The 15,021-nt window shown below is 42.1% G+C and overlaps 1 pseudogene; it reads right to left on the reverse strand.

Moving 5' to 3' along the window:
- The window catches only part of LOC119886491, a 54,825-nt pseudogene that overhangs the window by 24,454 nt on the left and 15,350 nt on the right, over positions 1–15,021 (reverse strand).

A 15,021-nucleotide genomic window follows, 5' to 3' on the forward strand; every position in this document is an offset into this window, starting at 1 on the left:
TCTCTAAGATTCCCTCGTGGGTGAGACCTACGAAGACTTGTCTCTATTGGCCAGTCTCTGACTTCCATTTTGGAGAGTCCCTGGCTGTTGCCTTTGACCCTATCATGACCTGGGGAAACCTGTGTCATACTACCCCTAAATTCCTTCACACTATCATTATCATTGAAGGCACAACACAATAACCAATTTAATTATAATCTGTCTGCTCGATTGATTTAAACATAAATAAATACCACTTGTGCCCCTCCCACTTCTGAAACCAAACCTATGCGCTTGGCTGGAACTATTTATATATACTACAACATATACAGTCAGAGACCAAAACCAACTCTTGGGCTCACTGATTGTGTCTGAGCTATAGCTAGGGATGCTACACAGAAGTGCTGTGTGATGGAGAAACTGTTTTTTGCTAAGAAATTGTTCCAGCACAGAAGTCCCCCAATCACAAGTGGTAATTTATGCAGTGAATGAACAAATAAAATACATCTTAATTAGTGAGTTTTTGACTAACTTCAGATACAGCCAGGATAGCGTTTCCCCATCTATTCTAAATTTCCCAATGAGTTTGTTTTAAAATCACTGAAACTATATCAACACTGAAACACTCCACTGAACGTGGGAAAACCACACCCATACATTGTGTGGCCCCCAGAGTTCAGTGATCACTGCGATCAGTGTAAAAACAGCTTATCAAGCAAGATTTTTGATAAGTTTTAAAAAATTGTATTCACCAAATTAAGAGCATAATTTAGTTTAATGAAAACATAGGAGCTATTATTGAATAGGGTGATTAATATAACAAATGTTTATATCTATGGGAAACAATTTACAGAATATTATCAACTAGCAATGAAAGGAGGTTGATGTGGTGAAATGATTTATTGTGGCTCAATGTGATTAATTGCCAAACTAAATAAAATAAAAGCATTACCAGCGGTGAGATGACCCATCTGCTTACCTTCCTCCTCTCCTCAGCGGCCTCCAGCCTCCTCTGGAGATCCTCCAGGGACACCTCCCTTCTTGGGGGGAGGGCAGCTGCTGAGGCTGGCTTTTGTCTCCGGACAGATCAGCATCCTTCAGGATCACCTCAAATGACTGGCCAGATGCTCTCTTGTTAAAACCCTTCACCTCCAGGTCTGACACAGCCAGAATCCAGTCCACACACCAACAATGAAGAACAAATTAGTCTAATTTCTGTCAGGAGCAAGTTTCCTTGCTTGTTCTCATATATCAGAGAGATGGGATGTATCTTATGACTGTGTCTCAGCATTGCTTTTAAAAATACAGTAATTGGGGGGGGGACCCTGGTGGCTTAAGGGTTTAAGGCACTAACCATGAACATTACTAGGTCATGTTCAGACAGAGATGTCATTCCCTATCTGATTTTAGGGCCAGTCTCTGATTTAACATTAGTCAACATTAGTTAGTTCCAGGGACTTTGTTCATGGGGGATGGCTTATCTGCTGTTGCCTTGGCAAGGGCTGTCATTTTCTGTAAACTTACATTCTGTTAGATGAAAAGCTTTTTAATATCATTTATAAATAAAGGCATAAGTAAACTAAGCAGATACTTTAGTTTACCACCCAGAAGCCCCCCCCACACACACTCTATGTGGGGTGCACCACACCTTAGATTCTGTTTAGGCCCTGAAAAGGCCTTTTGGTATTTTATGATCAATTTATACTGCCTGACACAGGTTCACACTAAATTAGGAGACAAAGATTCAAGAGACAAAACTAAAGTTACAAAAGTGGACTTTCAGCAGAGCATAACAAAGGAAATTGCATGAACATAATCTTAAGTAAAAAAAAAAAGACAAAAGGAAACTTGGACAGTAGGAGAGACAGTAAATCAAACACAACTGACTTTTGTTGTTCATTATGTAATATGTACCTGTCAGTGTTATGATAAAAAAACAAGTAAATCCGGTAAGAGGTGAAGCCAAGGCCTTAAATTAGATGGCTGACACATGCAACATGAGACCCACAATATGTCAGACAGGTAGACAAACCGGCTCGCACACAGACTGACTGGCGGACAGACAGACTACCTCCATACTGATAAAGGCTGTTGGGATGTGGCTGTGTGTAGAAGCAGGAGCAGAGCAGAGACAGCATGGACATCTCCTTGATCTTGTCGGTGTAGGCTGTTACAGAGAGATAAAATAAAAACATTATCACATCTGAAACCATCTAAAATCCTGCAAATGCATTGGGACATAATAAAACGTGAGTCCCTTCTGTGGGGAATTTGTTTAGGCTAATAAAACGGTAGAAAATACTGAAATGGATGCCTTTAAACAACACAAAGAAAATCTGGAGAAAACCTGCCAGGTCTGGAGGTCCCAGGCCTGGTTTGCCCACGTTTCACCGGCAGGTTTCTCTATATTACTGTATCTATTTAGCCTGGGAACAACAATATTCAGAGCTCATGTTTCATTTGCTCTGGCTGATACGTTTATCCCCGTCCCACTCAGACAGATTTCCACCTGAATTTGATGGGTCCAAGCCAATCGCAACCGTTTATCTAATATGGGCTGGGTTTGATACTATGTCTCAGAGGAGCGTCCCCAGATTTGAAAAATCATACCTCACACATTTCGCTGAGAGATATATATTATATATATTACTAAACATAACCCTTTCTGTTAACTTAGAAATCAGTTCAAAAACTTCTTCCCAGAAGCTTCTGAAACTTGCACAGCAAAGACTGCATTCACCGCAACTCTTCCCAGCCTGGCTCATCCACAACCAACACAATCGCCAGCTAACAAAGTAGCACACCAAGGAACCCCTCTCCCTACTGGTCAACTGGTAACTGGAATACCTGGTTAGCATAGCGTGATGGTGTACACGAATAAGCACAGGACTGCTTAACTTTTGTCAATGTAGATGTATTGATTTGGTTAATTCGCTGAGCTTGATACAAAACATCACAGAGATCCTGACATGATCATCTTAGGTAGGTTTATTGTCCCAATATAAGAAGTTAGAGTGAAACTGAGTTTTGTAACTCCCTTCTGCTAATAGCAGACAATAAACATTAATAAAGCAGCAATTATGAAAAATGGTAAATCTATATCTCTTCCCAGAATGCAGCAGGGTGAACAGGCTGTGGCTGGGTGGGTACTGTCCTTTAGTATCCTTTGGGCTCTGCAGGCACCTCAGCGATATCACTGATGCTCAGGAGATGGGTACCAATGATCTTCTGAGCAGTTTGAATCACCCGCTGCAGAGCCCTCCGGTCCTGGGCCGTGCACATCCCATGTTAGTGATGTTTCCAGTCAGGATGCTTTCTGTTGCTCCTCTGTAAAAGCTGACAAGAACTTGGCACGGGAATTTGGCCTTCTTAAACTTCCTCATGAAATCCACTGGTTTCTGAGCTTTCTTCACCAGCGTGATGTGAGACGACCATGTTAGGTTCTCTGTGATGCTGATTCCCAGGATGCTGATCTTACATCTCCACACTGGTGAAGCTCAGAAATTAAACCCAAGAAAGCAACATTTCCATGCCAAGTTCTCGTCAAATTTTGCAGAGGAGCAATAAAGTGTCCCCAGCTCTTAAACTTATTTTAGCTGGTCATAATATTTTCATCTAGTTCCCGTCATTTTAGATTCCAGTTCCTCCTCCTGCTTGGTCATCACCTCACTCCCTTCACCTGGCCGCCTAGCTCCTCACCTGTAGCTCATCCTGCACTAGTTGTTTGCCAGATTGTCTAGAGTCTTTTGTTTAGAATTGGAGCGTTCCATGGTTAGTTTATTTTGACCCTCTTTGCCTATTTCCCAGACCTTTCTTCTGCCATTTGGATTTGTTCTTTCTCTAGAACTGCTTACCTGGTATTGTGACCCCCCCTGCCTGACTATGATAAACTAAACTTGTCTTGTCTTGCATTGCTGTCTTTGAGTTTTGCTTCTGGGTTCACGCCTGTTTTGTTTTTATTCTAAAACATGACAGTACAATCTGACCAAAGATTGTAGGAGGAAAAACCCTCAGACCGGGCCAGAGGCCTAACGGGCCCTCACTTTCTGTCTGTTGGGCGGCTGTGGCTCAGGAGGTAGAGCGGGTTGTCTGTTAATCGTGAAGGTTGGCGGTTCAATCCCTGGCTCCTCCAGGCTGCATGTTGTAGTGTGTGAATGTTAGTTTCTGTTTGAGCACTTAGGCCAATGTGACTGGTGAATTCTGATGTAGTGTAAAAGTTTGAGTGGTTGAAAAGACTAGAAAGGTGCTAAACAAATACGGAGCATTTACTCTCACACATCATACTCTTGGATGTAACTTAGACTTACTATTGTCCTTTCAGTATAAACGTATTCTTTTCAATGAGACACAGATTCCAGTAAAGTTCAAATGAACTCAAGATTAGTGACAATTGCAAGCAAATCAACGTGTATCTGAGCTGGCTCCGGGAGCAGACCCCTCAAACTCAGTATTGAATTGGTTAATATGTTTGGCTCCTCCTCTTGTGGGTCTTTATGGTAAGACCCACCTTTTCCACCTTCACACACATTCCATATTACAACAGTAGTGCATTCCACCCTGCAACACTTCGAAAGAAATAAGACATCATCTTGATTTTTAGCAAAAAGTGTATGTGCATAACACAAAAGAGTTGACATCAACACAAGTGCAGGTTCGTGTTCTGTGTACTGTATCACACAATGACCTTCACAGCCTTCAGAGTTGCACTCCACTTGCAAAGGTCCATTGTATTCATGTGTCTAGTCTAATTCATGGTGTTCACCCTAACTTCACCTCCATCCAATTAGCAACACTGTTAGACCGGCCGGTGTATGTGTCCTTGTACAATGAGAAGTGTGTGTGTTCTTGTGAAGTTTGAAGTCTGTGTCTTCCAACAAATTGTGAAGGCCGTAGCCTGAGAGCAACAGAAATAAAATAAAATATGCAGGCATCATGGCTAAACAAAAAAAATCTTCAAGGTGAACCCATCAACCCTGATAATCTGCAGAGCAAATTTACGTCTCAAGTTGAAGCACAGAAGGGAAAGGGGCTGCTCTCCCATCTTTCCAGTATGGTCTCTGCTGGACATGTCACTAGCTTCACAGTTGGGTATTAGTCGGGAGGCGTTGGAGAAACCAATTCATGCCACCGCATTTGACAGCCGTCTTCTCTGCAAGTTTTCTCATTGGCCATCACCTGTCCAGTTGAGGGACATACCACAGCCTGTCCATCAGCTGTAAAAGCCATGAGAGTAGAAAGGCCACGATTCGGTGAATTAACGTTACAACACTAATATTAGCCACGATCAAGTTAAGCTAAAAGGTATGTATATTGTTGCCAAAGCAAATGTAAAATAAAAGCAAATAAAATCTATCGATAAATAGAGACCCCAAATAGATCTGATATCTACATCTGTATATGGGGCAGAATGCACTTTCTCCAAGTTGCACTGCCATAGTGTGACATTACCTGCAGTCCGAGGACCCCTGTCAAAATCCGCTAGAGGTTTCATAGATAAAGGTTAGCCGCTAGCTATAAATCTCGAGATGACGTTAGCAACTTACTAGATAACATAAGTGTGCTTGTGTAGCTTGCTGTCTAGCTTTGTTGGCTAGCTTGCTGCACAAGTTTCAAGCAACATTATGCCATTGGTGGAGAGCGGTGCTGGCATCAAGCCCGAGCTTGGCAAGCAGGAAACATATCCAGGCTCAGCGGCCTCTATGGACATAACATTAGCTAATGGCAGAAGCAAAGAGACAGAATAAGACGTTGACGAAGAAGCTGAGAAAAAGAGAGTGACCAAGTAAAAGGCTGTTAGCGTGAGCTTTTTGAAATTAAAGGCTGCAAGAAATATGCCGAGCTTGCATTCTTTCTGTGTACACAGTTAGAATTGTAAAAAGTAATTTTGCTATGTCTTGTGTTCTCACAATTGTGTGATGTTTGTGTTAGCAAAGTTGTCGACTAGTTTTTCATCAAAATGTAATCATAACAAATGCTCATGTACAGCTGTCTGTATTTAGGACAGGGTGAAGTCCATAATGTTGCTTTAGATTATTCAAATAAATACTCATTACAAATACTCATTACTCCTCATAGTAGGAAGTGAGTGTAAATCTGCTACTTCCCTCATAATGCATTTTTAAGCTTTTGCACCTACACTGTAACAGTTTGCATCAGGTGTTAATTGTTTGGGTTTGAGCCAAATGGCATGTTTCCTACGAGTCCTACAGAGATGTCTATCTGAAGCTTGTTCTTCCATGTAGATGGATAAGAAAGGAAGTTTTGTTTAGAACCTGTTAGTAATGGATCATAAAACATGGAGAACTCACTCATGTAAATGTCAACAACCCCCTTCTGTGAAATCTGCTGTAACATCTGGTTTGAGTACGATCGTGGTTTGGAGTTACCCTGACCTTTGGTGTGGATGGGTGTTCCTGTTGTGTTTTGGATTTGCCTGTCTATTTGTTCCCTCTTTGTGACTGATCCCTGGGTGGGACGCCAGTCCTCACCTGCTGCCGGTCTGTCTGTGTTCGGTTGTTTACATGTCCTCCACAGAGCCTGTTTATCAGCTGTCTCTATACTTATATCCCTTTGTGTTATGTGAACAACGGGCACTCTGTTGAAGTAAAACTTCTGAAACTAATGACAGCTGTGCATGTGTTCAGTTATTACTGGCTAATACTGTTCTTGGTACAGTGAAAATGCTGAAGACATGCAAACCTTCAGGTCATCATGTGAGCGTTCAGGTCATCATCAGTGCTAAACAGAGTACAGAGCAGGGCACATGTTATAAATATCAATATTTGTTCCTAAAAACTTAGAAAGTAGAAAGAAACCAAATAGACCACACAATCGTAATTGAAGTAATAATAGAACATTTCAAAAAAGTTTTGATTGGCTTTGCTCAGCTTTAAAATGCATACAGTGATAGCAAATCATGCTGATTGGCTGATGTCAGCTATGATGTTTTAGACCTAAATACCTAAATCCTACCTGGGAACATTAGGGCAAGGACAGTTTCATTCAAATAAGGCTCATTACCAGCGGGTAAAGGCCATTTTTTCGCATGCGTTGGCGTCTGTAGCCACCTGTCGGAAGCTCCGTCTTGAACCGGACTCTTATCCAGTTTTAATCCACTTTTTCGTTACATTTTTTATATCCTTTTATTTAACTTAACTTTATTTAAGTTTTACGTGGGTTAAGGATTTTTGTCATCCGACATGGATTTTAAGCTAGATGACTGTAAAAACGCGATCAACGCTACTAATCGCAACAAAGCTCCGGTGACTATGCTAGCCGAGATAACTCTGCCCCATGAGGACTGCTCACTCCTTAAGAAAGCGAACAAGAAGATTGCTGACCTTATGGAAGACATCCGACGACTTTCAGAGGAACTCAAAGAGAAAGATTCCCTGCTGACTGGCTTTATGGATGTAGCTTCAGTACAAGCCAAACAGATTGTTTCTCTTAGCGCAACCGCTAACATCCAGGACACCGTGCTATGGGACCCCTCTAGTCTTCCCAGGCTTTCATCCTGCTCGACTCCGAAGCATCAGTCAACCTGGGCTGAAGTGGTGGTCCGTGGCTGCAAGAGAGGCTCGGATGGGGCTGCCTCTCCTCCGGACATCGGCCTCTCCAACCGCTATGCAGCCTTGTCTAACGACACTCCGGTCCATCCAGCGGATTCACCTGCGGCTTCGAGTCTCCCTGATACGGATCTCTTTCGGCGCACAGTGCCTGCCGACACTGTTGCATCTCCGCCACCGGCTACATCTCCTGCACTGGGCCGCCGGTCTGCCGCCGGACTGATCGGCGGCCGTCATCCCGGTCAAAAACCTCCGCTTCCCGACGTAGGATCCTGAAGGAGGCTGTGCTCAGACGCTCCGGAGGCCGTCTCCACCCTGCACCGTCGGGTAGCCCTTCTCTCAGGTCTATTACTGTTACTCCAACACAACACTCAACAGCTCACACACTCCATCCTCAGTCCGCACGCAGTGTTGAAGCAGATTCTGCTCAGTCCTGCTCTGGATCCCAACAACCAGCATCTCCTCGTCCTCTTTTCTCCCCAACCACACTAATAATTGGTGACTCCATAACCAGAAACCTCCGTTTCTTTAACGCTACCACTCGCTGCTTCCCCGGTGCCACCACGGCTGACATTTTAAAAAAACTCCAGGACCTGATGCCGTCGCTCCCGTCCTCCATCACAAGAGTGATAGTCCATGTCGGAACAAATGACACAGCTCTTCGGCAGTCTGAGCTGACAAAATTAGATTTTAACCGTCTTCTTAACTTTTTAAAGCAGTGTGGAAAGTCCGTTTTTATCTCTGGTCCCATTCCCACAGTCGGTCGCGGTGCTGGCCGCTTCAGTAGACTCCTTGGCCTCCACGACTGGCTCCAGTCCGCCTGCAGGGCTCACCGTGTGTTTTATGTGGATAATTTTAATATTTTCTGGCAAAGAATGTCTCTTTTTAAGACAGACGGACTTCACCCAAACAAACGGGGCTCAGAAATGTTAGCTGCGCACATACAGCATATGGTGCGGTCCACACGTGACTTACGTGAATGACTCATCATTCATGCAGCACACCTGGACACACCACCGCTCACTGAACAGATCTCTGCCTCACTGCCACAAACAACTGTCTCCACCTGCTGGCATGTAAAGCCGTCTGCTCCCAGCCACAGACTTCTATTCCTGTCATCATCACGCATAGACCAGTAAACCGAAATGTGCACATCCCACACAGAAATAATTAGTAATCTCTTAAGGATTAGGACAACTGCACCAACTCCAGCACCCAGAACAAACTCATTTAAAATGGCTCTCTTCAATGTGAGATCACTTTCAAGTAAGACTTTTATCTTAAATGATTTTATCTTGTCTGCAAATCTAGATTTTATGTTTTTAACTGAATCCTGGTTGCAAATGAATGACTATAGCCAGCTAGCTGAACTGTGTCCGCCTCAATATGATTGCTTTAGTCAACCGAGGGTCAGTGGTCGTGGTGGTGGGCTAGTGAGCGTGTATAGGAAAAATTTAAATGTCATCAAGTACGCTGTGATGAATTTAGCTCCTTTGAAGTTCTCACTCTTAAAGTTGGAGGGCTGCAACCTATCATATTTGTTATAATTTATCGCCCCCCAAAACCGCCTGGAGGATTTTTATCAGAACTTCCTGAATTTTTATCTACTCTGGTTTTAAATTATGACAGAATTGTTCTTTGTGGCGATTTTAATATTCATGTTGATGACCCCAACAATGTTAATGCAACTGACTTTTTAAATATGGCCACTTCTTTTAACTTCAAACAACATGTCAAAGGGCAAACACATAACCGTGGTCATACACTGGACTTGGTTTTTACCCTGGGTGTCAGCATTTCCTCTGTGGAATTAGTGGACATGACCATATCTGACCACAGATGTATTGTTTTTAGCTGCGATTCGCCTGTTACTCATGCCGCCTCACCAAGCTCCGTGTGTTGTCGCATCTTTAATGAACAAAGTGTTTCAAAGTTTTGCGCAGTCTTTCAGAGCCAAAGCCAACACCTGTCTGATTCCAACACCAACAATCTGGTTGATCACTTCAATCATATCTGCTTGTCGTCACTAAATATTACTGCTCCTCTAAAGGTTAGGCCTACGTCTAAAGCTAGTAAACAACCCTGGATAAATGACAGCATTCGCAGCCTAAAAAGGGAATGCAGGAAAGCAGAGCGCAGATGGAAAAAATCCAGTCTCCAAGTCCATTACCTCAGTCTGAAGGATTTATTAATTAACTACAATAACATGGTTAAGGATGCGAGAACACACTATTTTTCTGAACTCATTACTACACATAAACACAATCCCAGGTTTCTGTTTAAGACTGTGGATCAGCTGGTAAACCCAACCCCTCCTTGTGCCTCAGCTGGAAGTAATGATGACTGTGAATTGTTTTTATCTTATTTTACCAATAAGGTGGTGTCAATCAGAGCCTCTATTACCCCCGTGGCCTCTTACTCAGAGGTTCCTCACCAGCAACAACAGAGTTTTAACCAGTTTTATCCCATCGACTTGTCTGAGCTTTTAAAAACAGTATCACAAATGAGAGTGTCCTCCAGCCCACTTGATATAATACCTACAAAATTTTTACTGAAAGTAATGGATTCTGTTGGGCCCCATTTGATCTCTGTTTTCAACAGCTCCCTATCTACTGGTTGTGTCCCTGATTATTTTAAAACGGCTTGCGTGAACCCACTTTTAAAGAAACCTGGTTTAGATCCCTCCCTCCCACAAATTTTAGACCAATTTCAAAACTGCCTTTTATTGCAAAGATTCTAGAAAGAATTGTGTCCAAACAGCTGCTCACTGTGCTGGAAAATAACAAAATATTTGAAAAGTTTCAGTCTGGTTTTAGGAAGTACCACAGCACTGAGACTGCCCTGCTTAAAGTCACCAATGACCTTTTAATGTCTGCTGATGAAGGTATGTGCTCAGTCCTTGTACTCCTGGACCTTAGCGCTGCTTTTGACACCATTGATCACAACATCATGTTAGACAGACTGAGGCACTGGGTGGGGATCTCTGGTACTGCCTAGAATGGTTTTCATCCTACCTGTCAAATAGGAAGTTTTGCGTGTCTGTAAACAACTATGTCTCTTCATTCTGTCCAGTTAAATATGGTGTGCCTCAGGGGTCGGTCTTAGGACCCATTTTGTTTTCCTTGTATCTGCTTCCCCTTGGACATATTATCCATAAACATGGCATTTCTTTTCATATTTATGCTGATGACACACAAATATACTTGCCCGTCAGATCCACAGACCCTGGAATGCTGAGTTCACTTAACAACTGCCTTTGTGAAGTTAAAAAATGGATGTCAAATAATTTCCTCCAGCTGAACTCAGACAAAACAGAAATCCTGGTCATCGGTCCCAGCAGATGGCAAATCAAATATTGCCATCTGCTGGTTCCCTAGTAAATCACATTAAGCCTGTGGCAAAGAACCTTGGTGTTTGGTTTGATAGTAATTTAAATTTCGAGCAGCACACCACAAAGCTTGTTCAATCATGTTTTTATCAACTTAGAAATATAGCTAAAATTCGATCTATGTTAACTTTTAAGGACACCGAGACCATTTTACACGCCTTCATCTCATCACGCCTGGATTATTGCAACAGCCTTTTCACCTGTTTAACCCAAAAATCTATTGATCGACTCCAGACTGTCCAGAACTCAGCTGCCAGGCTTTTAACCAGAACAAAGAAATATGACCACATTACTCCTATTTTAGCTTCATTACACTGGCTCCCAGTATGTTTTAGAATTGACTTTAAAATTCTATTGATCACTTTTAAAGCTCTTCATGGCCTCTCGCCTTGTTATATTTCTGACCTTTTAGTCCCATACGCACCAGCACGTACCTTGAGATCCTCGGGCAGAGGTCTGTTGTCTGTTCCAGAGTCTCGACTGAAAACTAAAGGGGACAGAGCGTTTGCTGTCAGGGCCCCGAGGCTCTGGAACAGCCTGCCCGAGGAAATCAGGTCGGCTGAGTCAGTGAACTCTTTTAAGTCCCTTCTTAAAACATACTTTTATAGGAGAGCTTTCCCGATCTTATTTGACTTTATTTTATCCCTTTTATTTTATTGTATTTTACTAATTTTATATTAAATTTTCATGCTCTTATCTTTTTTTTGTATTATTCTTTACACTTGTTAAAGCACAGTAACTTGTTTTTGAAAAGTGCTCTACAAATAAGGATTATTATTATTATTATTATTATTATTTAAATTGATAATGAAATTACATCTATAATGAAATACCAGCACTTTTTGCAGGATCACTTGGACTTGATATGTGCGGCTGTCATCTAAATCTGGTTGCAATTGTGCAATGAATTGAAGATTAATGGCAGTTTATATTAAATAATCGGCACCTAGATTACTGTAGTGTGTAATCATCTGTAGGAAACAGTATTGTGAGTATTATGAACATGGTTATATTCTGTTGTGTCCAAAATACGATCTGTTTTCAGTACATGACTAAATGAATTTGTTGACTTTTGTCAGGTGTGTGTGCATGTGTGAGTAAACACACATGCAAATACAATAACTGGCAATAACTACAAGGAATGTGATTGGTCCAGTGGCTTACAGCACACTTTGGTGGTTGGCTTCCTCCTGGACAGCTGATGACGGCAGACCATATTAGGAGCCACAATAGTGCCTAACCAGCTCTCCCTCTCCTCCCAAATAGCCACACTTACCGCTGTTTGTACTGACATCTCTCAGATCTTCACTTTGCCAATGTTACATAAAGACATGATACTGCTGCTGCACCCTATTGAGAGCTTTATTCACTCTTCATCCCACCTATGTCTGACTGTCCTATCTGCTGAGGCCCTGGTTTTGATCATCAAGTTGGTGGATGCAAAAAGATTTTTTCTCTCTATTCTCTGTGTAGTGCTGAGTCATTTTGGAAAAACATTTTTGTAAATATTTTATTATGTCTTTTCATGTGACAACACTGAAGAAATGACACTTTGCCACAAAAAATAGCAAGTGTAAGTAGTGAGCATACAGCTTGTCCCTCAAAATAAACAGCACACAGCCATTAATGTCTAAACTGCTGGCAACAAAAGTGTGTACACTCTTATGTGAAAATGGGGAGAGAGAGAGAGAGAGAGAGAGAGAGAGAGAGAGAGAGAGAGAGAGAGAGAGAGAGAGAGAGAGAGAGAGAGAGAGAGAGAGAGAGAGAGAGAGAGAGAGAGAGAGAGAAGAGAGAGAGAGAGAGAGAGAGAGAGAGAGAGAGAGAGAGAGAGAGAGAGAGAGAGAGAGAGAGAGAGAGAGAGAGAGAGAGAGAGAGAGAGAGAGAGAGAGAGAGAGAGAGAGACTTATTATGTGATTCAACATTTCCCTCACACACATGCAAACGCACATTCACACGCAGCTTTTTTGCTTTTCCCCTCTCCTTTATTAAGTTATATATCTTTTTGTGCATGCAATAGGTTTGCAAAGTGAAAAAGCCCAAAGTCCAGCCCAAAGGGAATTCCCATCTCCCACAGAAAACTCTGCTCTGAACTGACTGACAGCTCGTTTAAACCATGTAAACCTGTTTTGGTACAACCCCTAAATAGGATTTTGAACCTGAGAATGAGCATAATACCACCTCTTTAAGTGTCAATAGCCTGAAAAAAGGCCATCAAAGACTACTGCTTAAGGAGAGAACGCAATTCCGCCATTTATCGTAGGTATAATATTAAAGTGTTTTTAGGCACTGCTGATCGCCAGCCCACAGTAGCAAGCATATTATCATAAGTAACGCTGTACTAATCGGAGGATGCATCAAAAAGCCAATAATACTAAACAAATAAGCAGCAGTCAACACAGTCTAATACACATGGCTACAATACTATAACTGAGTTGAACATGTTGGCGGGTCGCGGCCTCAACCTGTTAGGTCAAAACTGTGCACATGATAGTGGCTGACGGTGGAGAAGTTAATTTAAGTCTGTTTATCTTTTAATGTAAATAATAGTAGGTACTAATTACAATGAAAAATACATTATTTTTGATTCAAAATAATGGTTGTTGATAAATGAATTAGTGACCCCCACAGATGCATGATTTTACTACTTCCATGGGAGCTCATGCAAATCCTGGCCCAAAGTGTCAATATTTTGTGTGGCCACCATTATTTTCCAGCACTGCCTTAACCAGAGAAGTTATATAGAGGAGACATGCCATTTTAACAATCCTCAAAACAACTCTGTAGGGAAAGCCCGTGACGCCAAAGATTGTAGTTGTCCCGTCCCTCCCGCTAGAAAGCCAATCGTCTTCTTTTAACAGCCGAGGCAGGAAACATATTTCAGCCAATCGTTCCACTGACGTAAGGGGTCCACTGCGCATGGGTCACTGCTACTATGCATGCGCAGTAAAAATATAACCACACGGGAAAAATGCTATTTAAACATTATTTTGAGGGAAAGTCGTCAAACCTTTTCAGCGATTTTTTTATTTTTATTTTTTAAATCAGATTTTACTGCTGATTCTAGTCACGTAGTTTTTATGTCCAGGTGACCAGTAAAAATGCAGTTCTGTCTCTTTCCCCATTCATTCAGATAGGATCCGATTCATTCAGAAACAGCTGGCTGTTTTATGTTTTGTTTTTGTCTATCATGGCGCAGGCCAGCGAAGCCGATTGATGTCACTCCGGTGGCCTCGATGGCATCGCCCTCCCACGGATTGCTGGGACATGTAGTCCAGGTTCTCCGGGCAGGGTTTACATTCGTTCTCCTGCTGCCCTGAACTGGGAAGGCTCTGGGAAAGCATCCCAACCGCTCTTGTTAATATTTGCATAGCACCAACCCTGTTTCCAGTGACAGCAGGCAGCTGACTTCAGAGAAAAAACTCTGATAAACCCAATGAATACTACCTACCCAACAGACAAAGTAAGAAACTAGATGGTGAACATATAGGAGCATTTAGCAGCTAAAGAGATATTTTTCTCAGGAGTGGGTGGAGAACTTTACTCTCTAGGGGGTAAAGGGGTATGAATGTAAATAGATACCCAAAGGTACTTCACATCAGATCAGCTGTATAGCATGGATTACAGTAATAATCAATACTTTGCTCCATTCAAAGTGGGAAGTCAGAGTGGTAGTCATACGGGTGCTGGTCATATAATTAGAATATCATCAAAAAGTTGATTTATTTCAGTAATTCCATTCAAAAAGTGAAACTTGTATAATGTATACATTCATTCCACACAGACCGATATATTTCAAGTGTTCATTCCTTTTAATTTTGATGATTATAACTGACCCTGAAAACCCCCAAATCAGTATCTCAGAAAATTAGAATATTGTGAAAAGGTTCAATATTGAAGACACCTGGTGCCACACTCTAATCAGCTAATTAACTCAAAACACCTGCAAAGGCCTTTAAATGGTCTCTCAGTCTAGTTCTGTAGGCTACACAATCATGGGGAAGACTGCTGACTTGACAGCTGTCCAAAAGACGACCATTGACTCCTTGCACAAGGAGGGTAAGACACAAAAGGTCATTGCTAAAGAGTCTG

The sequence above is a fragment of the Micropterus salmoides genome, unplaced genomic scaffold (genome assembly GCF_014851395.1).
Source record: "Micropterus salmoides isolate LMB-PRFRI ecotype aquatic unplaced genomic scaffold, ASM1485139v1 Ms_hic_scaffold_4, whole genome shotgun sequence".
Classification (NCBI taxonomy): domain Eukaryota; kingdom Metazoa; phylum Chordata; class Actinopteri; order Centrarchiformes; family Centrarchidae; genus Micropterus; species Micropterus salmoides.